The sequence below is a fragment of the Oryx dammah genome, unplaced genomic scaffold, assembly GCF_014754425.2.
Source record: "Oryx dammah isolate SB20612 unplaced genomic scaffold, SCBI_Odam_1.1 HiC_scaffold_1, whole genome shotgun sequence".
NCBI classification, from domain to species: Eukaryota; Metazoa; Chordata; class Mammalia; order Artiodactyla; family Bovidae; genus Oryx; species Oryx dammah.
The window spans coordinates 66,028,456-66,035,828 of NW_024070185.1; positions in this window are offsets into that span (position 1 = coordinate 66,028,456).

The following is a 7,373-nucleotide window of genomic DNA, read 5'->3' on the forward strand; positions in this document are numbered from 1 at the left end:
CTCCGTGGGTGGGGGACTCGCCACATGCATTGGTTCGGCTGCATCCAACAGGTGTGCTCTCCATGATAAGAATGTGCTGGTGCTTATGGGAATCCATAAAACACTATCTGCTTGCTTTATAAGCTCTCTACTGTAATCCAGGCTCCATAAATGAGCAATTCCTTTGCATAATGAACGGATGAGGCTGTTTTATGCACTTTTATGTTGTTCCAAGTCTGTGGTTTTACTAAATTTCCACCTCAAAGATATGTAATTAGAGCCTCAACAATCTGCTGTCTTGGTCCTCCCCACCCTCCTCTGGAATCCACAGCAGTCTCACAGGCTGGTTTCTGACAGGAACAAAAAGTAGGGTGTGTGTGTGTGCGCGTGTGCGTGTGCACATACATCTCTCTGTCTCTGTGGGTTTGTGTGGGTAGAAAGCATGACTCAGCCTTCTAAAAAGTGTGATGGATGGGTGGATGGAGCCTGGGTGTCAAACATGTGTACCTTTTGCTGATCTCTGGCTTTCTTGCTCACTATGGCGCCACTCGTGGTTTTCTCCTACTAGGTCCCAGATAGCTCCCAGACCCCAAAAGGTTTACATTCTACTCTCCTCCCTTCTGGGTTTCCCAGGTAGAATAATGGTAAAAACTCTGTCTGCCAATGCAGGAGACTCAGGTTTGATCCCTGGGTTGGAAAGATCTCCTGGAAGAGGAAATGGCAACCTCTTCCAGTATTCTTGCCTAGAAAATTCCATGGATAGAGGAGCCTGGCAGACTATAGTACATGGGGTTGCCAAGAATCAGTCATGACTTAGTGACTGAGCACAGCCCATCCTCCTCGCTCCTAGGCTTTCCCTCATGCTACTCCCACTGCTAAGTAAGCCCTTCCTTCCTCTCTTGACCAAACAATTTTTCCTTCAAGGCTCAATTCGAACTCTTATTTTGTTCCAAAACTCTTATTTTGCCTTTCCCGTCCAATCCTTAAAGATCTTTCCTTTGTCATTCATCTTACACTTGAAGTTAGTACCACAAGCTCAAATTTATATTTTGCGTGTTTTATGCTCATTTTATGTTCCCTGGGGATAGGGACGATGTCCTATATCTCCTCGTCTGTGTGCCCGATATTGCAGTGATCCTCTGACTGCCTTTGGTTTGGGAGGAGGAGCTGAAGTCAAATTTTAGGAGTTTTCAGATGAGGGCTCCAAGCTTCTGGAGCCATTTATGTATCTGAACCACTTCAGTATTCTTGCCTTGAGAACCCCATGAACAGTATGAAAAGGCAAAAAGAGAGGACACTGAAAGGGGAACTCCCCAGGATGATAGGTGCCCAATATGCTACTGGAGACTAGTGGAGAAATAACACCAGAAAGAACAAAGAGACAGAGCCAAAGACAAAACAACACCCTGTTGTGGATGGGACTCGTACTGGAAACAAGGTCCAATGCTGTAAAGAGCAATATTGCATAGGAACCTGGAAAGTTAGGTCCCTGAATCAAGGCAAATAGGAAGTGGTCAAACAGGAAATGGCAGAGTGAACATTGACATTTTAGGAATCAGCGAACTAAAATGGACTGGAATGGGTGAATTTAACTCAGATGACCATTATATCTACTACTGTGGGCAAGAATCCCTTAGAAGAAATGAAGTAGCCATCATAGTCAACCAAAGAGTCCAAAATGCAGTACTTGGATGCAGTCTCAAAAACTACAGAATGATCTCTGTTCATTTCCAAGGCAAACCATCCAATATCACAGTAATCCAAGTCTATGCCTGATCAGTAATGCTGAAGAAACTGAAGTTGAATGGTTCTATGAAGACTACAAGACCTTCTAGAACTAACATCCCCAAAAGATGTCCTTTTCATTATTGGGGACTGGAATGCAAAAGTAGGAAGTCAAGAAACACCTGGAGTAACAGGCAAATTTGGCCCTGGAGTACAGAATGAAGCAGGGCAAAGGCTAACAGAGTTCTGCCAAGAGAATGCACTGGTCATAGTAAATACCCTCTTCGAACAGCACAAAAGAAGACTCTACACATGGACATCACCAGATGTGGTCACCAGTGTTGACCAACACTGAAATCAGATTGATTATATTTTTTGCAGCCAAAGATGGAAGCTCTATACAGTCATCAAAAACAAGACCGGGAGTTGACTGTGGCTCAGATCAAGAACTCCTTATTGCCAAATTCGGACTTAAATTGAAGAAAGTGGGGAAAACCACTAGACCATTCAAGTATGACCTAAATCAAACCCCTTATGATTATACAGTGGAAGTGAGAAATAGATTTAAGGGACTAGATCTGATAGAGTGCCTGATGAACTATGGACGGAGGTTCGTGACACTGTACAGGAGACAGGGATCAAGACCATCCCCAAGAAAAAGAAATGCAAAAAAGTAAAATGGCTGTCAGAGGATGCCTTACAAACAGCTGTGAAAAGAAGAGAAGCAAAAAGCAAAGGAGAAAGGAAAGATATACCCATTAGGATGCAGATTTACAAAGAACAGCAAGAAGAGATAAGAAAGCCTTCCTCAGTGATTAGTGCAAAGAAATAGAGGAAAACAATAGATTGGGAAAGATGAGATCTCTTCAAGAAAATTAGAGATACCAAGGGAACATTTCATGCAAAGATGGGCTCGATAAGCGACAGAAATGGTAGGGACTTAACAGAAGCAAAAAATATTAAGAAGAGATGGCAAGAATACACAGAAAAACTGTACCAAAAAAGATCTTCATGACCCAGATAACCATGATGGTGATCACTCACCTAGAGCCAGATATCCTGGAATGTGAAATCAAATGGGCCTTAGGAAGCATCACTACAAACAAAGCTTGTGGAGGTGATGGAATTCCAGTTGAGTTATTTCAAATCCTGAAAGATGATGCTGCGAAAGTACTGCACCCAACATGCCAGCAAATTTGGAAAACTCAGTAGTGGCCAGAGGACTGGAAAAGGTCCGTTTTCATACCAATCCCAAGGAAAGGCAATGCCAAAGAATGCTCAAACTACCACACAATTACACTCATCTCACATGCTGGTAAAGTAATGCTCAAAATTCTCCAAGCCAGGCCTCAGCCATACGTGAACCGTGAACTTCCAGATGTTCAAGCTGGTTTTAGAAAAGGCAGAGGAACCAGAGATCAAATTGCCAACATCCCCTGGATCATCAAAAAAGCAAGCATTCCAGAAAAACATCTATTTTTGCTTTATTGACTATGCTAAAGCCTTGCACTGTGTGGATCACAATAAACTGTGGAAAATTCTGAAAGAGATGGAAATACCAGACCACCTAACTTGCCTCTTGAGAAACCTATATGCAGGCCAGGAAACAACAGTTAGAACTGGACATGGAACAACAGACTGGTTCCAAATAGGAAAAGGAGTACGTCAAGGCTGTATATTGTCACCCTGCTTATTTAACTTCTATGCAGAGTACATCATGAGAAACGCTGGGCTGGAAGAACCAGAGGCTGGAATCAAGATTGCCAGGAGAACTATCAATAACCTTAGATATGCAGATGACACCATCCTTATGGCAGAAAGTGAAGAGGAACTAAAAAGCCTCTGATAAAAGTGAAAGAGGAGAGTGAAAAAATTGACTTAAAACTCAGCATTCAGAAAACAAAGATCATGGCATCCGGTCCCATCGCTTCATGGCAAATACATGTAGAAACAGTGGAAACAGTGGCAGTATCCTTTATTTTTTGGGGATTCCAAAGTCACGGCAGATGGTGACTGCAGCCATGGAGTTAAAAGATGCTTACTCCTTGGAAGAAAAGTTATGACCAACCTAGACAGCATGTTAAAAATCAGAGACATTACTTTGCCAACAAACATCCGTCTACTCAAGGCTATGGTTTTTCCAGTAGTCATGTATGGATATGAGAGTGGACTATATAGAAAGGTGAGCATCGAAGAATTGATGGTTTTGAACTGTGGTGTTGGAGAAAACTCTTGAGGGTTCCTTGGACTTCAAGGAGATCCAACCAGTCCATTCTAAAGGAAATCAGTCCTGAATATTCATTGGAAGGACTGATGTTGAAGCTGCAACTCCAATACTTTGGCCACCTGATGCAAAGAACTGACTCATTTGAAAATACCCTGATGCTGGGAAAGGTTGAGGGCAGGTGGAGAAGGAGATGATGGAGAATGTGATGGATAGATATCATCACTGACTCAATCGGCATGAGTTTGAGTAAGCTCCAGGAGTTGGTGATGGACAGTCCATGGGGTTCGAAAGAGTCGGACATGACTGAGCGACTGAACTGAACTGAACTGATGTATCTTTATTCACTTAATTATATAATACCTCCTTTTTTTAAGTGATAGAATTGGGAATAGAGTGGATCTAAGTCAGGTTCCATGTGAAGTCGGTATGAAACCGTCATGTGAAGATGGCCCCACTCATAGTCAGCTCAGTGCTCATAACAGCCCTCTGACTTAGGCGTTAAGCTTGTTTTGTGAAAAGTCCCTCCCTTATCTAAAAGAAGATTCTGGCAGGAAACAGAAGACTGTGGATGGTGCCAAGGATGGTATGGTATGGTGAAAAAGGCTGTGTTTTAGAATCAGATATATTTGGATTTGCTCCTTGGCTTTGATCCAGTGATAAAGAATCTGCCTGCCAGTGCAGGAGATACACGATACTTGGGTTCAATCCCTGGGTTGGGAAGATCCCCTGGAGGAGGGGATGGCAATCCACCCCAGTATTCTTGCTTGGGAAATCCCATGGACAGAGGAGCCTGGTGGGCTACAGTCCATGGTGTTGCAAAGAGTCGGACACGGCTGAGCCCGCACGCATATCTTGACACTGAGCTTCTTAATTACGTGACACTGGACAACTCAGCTCACCACTCTGTTTCCATTTCTTCACATTTAAAATGAGACAAACAGCATCTCCAGTGTAAGGTGACTGGGAAGATAGACCTTCCATAATGGCTGCCATTATCGTCATCAAAAAAATCATCACAATTGATGCAAGGCAATGAAAGCAGGCATAATTTGTGCTTTGCATATTCCAGTCAGACACCAGGATGAAAACTGTCTTTCCCCGCAGCTATTTCTGAAGCCTACTCGGGATCATCTTATACACCATCATCTCCTAGAAATTCCAGTTAAAGTTTGCCAGGCAGATCATCATGAGAGAATCAAAATCTGAGATTCGGTGTAACCAGGCGTTCAAGCCAGCCTCCAAACTGCATCTGCTGTGTCTACATCCTGCCTTATGGTAAAATCTAAGAGGTCTCAGCTCCCTTTTTTGAGTCCTATTTTCTGTCCCCTCAAATACAAAGGCACTCCCCATCCAAATTAAGCTCATTGGAAACTAGTTCTCAAAGGAATATGCCATGAGGTGAATGAAGAGAGTTAAAGCATCCTCACCAACAATTTGGGTAATGTTATGTAATGTTACCAGCTGAATGGACAGGAATTTGAACCAACTGTGGGAGATAGTGGAGGACAGAGGAAGCCTGCCTGCTGCAGTCCATGGGGTCGCAAAGAGTCTGACATCACTTAGCAACTGAACAACAACAACAAACAGATGAGAGAGGACTTTAAGCTCTCTAATGACAGTTTTCATACAGAGAGAGGGAAATTGAAGCTCAGAGAGAGGAAACCGATCATGTTCAAGGACACAGCCAATGAGGCCCCCAGCAGCTATTTCCCGGTTTCTAGTTCATTTTCCAGACACCACACTTTGGAGGCTTTCATGAGTTGAAGGAAGAACAATGAGTTAGGCCCTTCCTCTACATCTCTAATATTCCTAAGAAGAAGCAGATAAATTTCTTTCAAATCCCAGTTACTTTTTTCTCTTTCTGAGAGAAGACAGAAAGGGGTAAAGTCAGCTCCACCAAACAGATTCTGTACTAATGAACTCAGAATTGGAACATATTAAGCCTTTGAACTCACCCACTCCTTTATTTAACTAATTCTTTTTTAAAAATCACTATTTAAAAGAATTTTAGAATTGAAGTATAGTTGATTTACAAAGTCATGTTAGATTCAGGTATATAGCACAATGATTCCGTTATAAGTATATATCTGTTCTTTTTCAGATTCTTTTCTCTTACAGGTTATTACTAACTATAGAAATGATCCCTGAAAGTATCGTCTTTATAAGTTATTACAAAATATTGAATATATTTCCCTGTGGCATACAGTAGGTCCTCATTGGTTATCTATTTTATATATAATAGTTTGTATCTGCTAAACCCATATTCCTAATTTATCCCTCCCTGTTTCCCCTTTGGTAACCATAAGTTTGTTCCCTTTACCTGTGGGTCTCTTTTTGGTTTGTAAATAAGTCCATTTGTATCTTTTCTTTTTCTTAAAAGATTCCACATTAACCAATATCATATGATATTTGTCTTTGACTCAACTAATTCTGATGGTAATATCTACATAGCATTCAACTATTCACAGAGACACATTAAACACACACACCTATATTAATATTTTTGCATTATATCAAAACTCCCCCCAAACTTGGTGGCTTAAAACATCTACCGTCTTATTTCCTCTGAAATCGGCCAGGGTCGATACTTCGAGCTGGCCTCAGCTTGGGAAGGATGTCCTGCCAGGAAACAGAAGACAAGATGTTGTCAGGCTGGGTGCTTTCTCCAGAGGTCACTGATACACCTGCAGTCACGTGGTGGGCCTGGGGGGGTCTGAAACAACCTCGTTCACAGTCTGGTGGTCCCTCCAGTTGTCATCCAGCCTCTCTCCCCAGGATCTATGATCTTCAAGAAGGCTAGCTCAGCCTTTGTCATGTAGCAATGGCAGACTGTAATCTCAGCAAGTGAAAACAGGAGTTGTAAATACTGTTGAGACCTAGACTAGGAAGGCATACAGTGGCACGTCTGTTGTATTCTAGTTCTCATATCTAGCTGTCAAAGCATGCCACAGAGCAGGCCAAGGTTCAAGGAAAGGAGACACAGACATTGGTTTTTGATGGGTGGCACAAAGCCTCATTTAAAGAGGCACATACATGGGATGGAGAGGTTGTTCTTGTGGCCAATCTATCTATTTCTGTCTAACTATAATTCTACCTCAACCTACACCTGGATATTGATATAGATAAAGAATGGATATGCACATAAATGGGGGCGTCCCTGGTGGCTTAGATGGTAAAGAATCTACCTGCAAAGCAGGCGACCTGGGTTCAGTCTCTGATCAGGAAGAGACCCTGATGAATACTGGTACCCACTCCAGTATTCATCTGTGTGTGCGTGGGTGTGCTCAGTCATGTCTGACTCTTTGTGACCCCATGGACTGTAGCTGCCAGGCTCCTCTGTCTGTGGAATTTTGCAGGCAAGAATACTGGAGTGGGTTGCTATTTTCTCCTCCAGGGGATCTTCCTGACCCAGGGATTGAACCCACATTTCTTGTGTCTCCTG